The sequence below is a fragment of the Scylla paramamosain genome, chromosome 39, assembly GCF_035594125.1.
Source record: "Scylla paramamosain isolate STU-SP2022 chromosome 39, ASM3559412v1, whole genome shotgun sequence".
NCBI classification, from domain to species: Eukaryota; Metazoa; Arthropoda; class Malacostraca; order Decapoda; family Portunidae; genus Scylla; species Scylla paramamosain.
Window position 1 is genome coordinate 11,609,882 of NC_087189.1, and position 2,213 is coordinate 11,612,094.

The window sequence follows — 2,213 nt, forward strand, 5'->3', positions numbered from 1 at the left end:
TCAAGGTCACAAATATTGAAGAATACTTTATTGTTATTACTCTATGCTTATTAAAAAAATATATAAATACCATGTATGTTTGTGTGTGTTGAAGACATGTTAAGGTTACCAGTGATATGAGTAGTGAGCACTGTCAAGGCTGGCCAGATAGAAAGAGCAGGAACTGTTGAGAGCAGGAGAGACTGTGATGGACTTCTTCCCCTCAGCAAGCCCACTGCCTCTCCAGGAGTCCTCAGTGCGGCCGAGGCTCTGTCGGGCGTTGCCTCACGCAGTGGAGGGCAGACTCTGTGCATCATAGAGTGGCAGCGTGGGCAAGTTTCAGAGCTTTCATCCAGTGACTCAGTACTATGGGTTTTTAGCAGGCACTGGTAGAGTTTACACTTGTACATATATAAATAAATATATGTATATGATAAGCAAATAAAAAAAAAGATTATGTGATATAAATGATAAAGTGTAGGTCTCATGTAACTGTCTCATCTGTCCAGAGAAATGTTTCAAGGTGGTTGTCATCTCCTACCCCAGTGTTGCTTTGTTTGTTTCTTGCCATACTAGGTCAGGTGCTTCCCCCACCCCCCTCCCCAGCAGTGCAGGTGTCTGGCCCAGTGGAGTGCCATGCCCTGGCGGGACACGTGGAGACTGTCTGTGCCAAGGGTGCACCAAAACACTTCAGCATTTCTAAAAAAAGGAAATCTTGTTCCAACTGTAGTTCTTAACTTTCAACTTGATGTTCTTCCATTGCATGTACAGTCCAGCCAGCTGGCCTTGTGTGTGCAGGAATTACTACTCAGCAAGTTATGAATGTTTGAGTTAATTTACAACTTCCTTCCCCATGGCTGCCTCTAGTGGGGGGGAGGGTGGGGAGAGTGACCAATAGTGACAACAACTATGAAATGTGGTGCTTCATCAGCTTGCCCTGTATGCGTCCAAGCCACCTGATACCTGACCCCTCCAGCCACACTGTGCATGGTGTGGCAAACAGTTTCTTTTATCATGATCATCACCCATACGAGTACAGTATCATGCACCAAGCTTCATGCTGGCCACACCCTCACTGGCGTCCCAGGGCCTCAGGGTCTGTGGGCACCAGGACCAGCGGTGTGCCCCAGCCTCCAGGCCATGCTGGGCCAGCCTGGGCTGGACCACCTCGCCCCAGGGGGAGGTGCCCCCAGCAAGAGTGCATGAACATGGGTGACTTCACCCACAGTAGTGTGGTTCTTTTAGTTAACGAGGAGTAAGTGGCTTCAGTTGAAGCCTAACTGTAGATCTGAAAAGCCATTCATATAGTTAATAACTACAGAAATTTAATTATGAAATCATCATAACTTTACATTAAAGAAAGTATGGTATACACACATTACCTTTGTCATCTCATTTACAGATGTGAGGAAAGTGAATGTTTGCATGTTCTTTCTTATAGAATATATATATATATATATATATATATATATATATATATATATATATATATATATATATATATATATATATATATATATATATATATATATATATATATATATTAGGCCTGTGTGCAGTGTTCATCGTGTCATCACCACTGGTGCAGTGGCCATTGTGGTGGCCTGGTGGCCGGATGGGCCGAGTGGCCCAGTTGCCGGGTGGCCTGCTGCTCACTCATCATCAGCATGTCAAGAGTAACTACTGAATGTTCCTCTGCCAGCCAGCCAGCCAGCCAGTACCCTGCAGTGCTGCTCGGCCTGTGTTCTCACCACTGCTGAGATGCACCTCAACCACTCTGGACTTTGGTTCACTTTTTTCTCAAGTCACTTTTGACTATATGACAGTTATCAAAAAGCTGTGGAGGATTTGCAGTGCTGGGTAAACATCTCTGACTATTGTTGTTGTAGTCTTGTAATGGTCAGTGTGGGGATTACTGTAGCTGGTGCAGTCACTAACCTCAGCCATTAAGGGAAGGCTCAAAGGGAGAGGCAGTAATGTTACTTTGATTTCATTTGATTTGGCATATATATATATATATATATATATATATATATATATATATATATATATATATATATATATATATATATATATATATATATATATATATATTAAACATAAATGTACCTCACTTGTATGTGTCTTGTTCTTGAGTTTGTTTGTTAACCATTTATTTTTAAACTTTCATCCCACAAATCATCTTATGTTAAGAACAAATCTGTCGACTGAAAACTTTATCATTAGCATTAAGT

The 2,213-nt window shown here is 41.9% G+C and overlaps 1 protein-coding gene across 1 annotated transcript in view; it reads left to right on the forward strand.

Annotated features, from left to right (window-relative positions):
* LOC135092167 (ubiquitin-like protein 3) overlaps positions 1-380 on the forward strand; it is a 59,810-nt gene extending 59,430 nt beyond the window's left edge. The window contains exon 4 of the mRNA XM_063990444.1: positions 1-380. This exon is cut by the window's left edge and continues 748 nt beyond it. The gene's annotated coding sequence lies outside the window, so the exon portion shown is untranslated.
* The last annotated feature ends 1,833 nt before the right edge of the window (positions 381-2,213 follow it).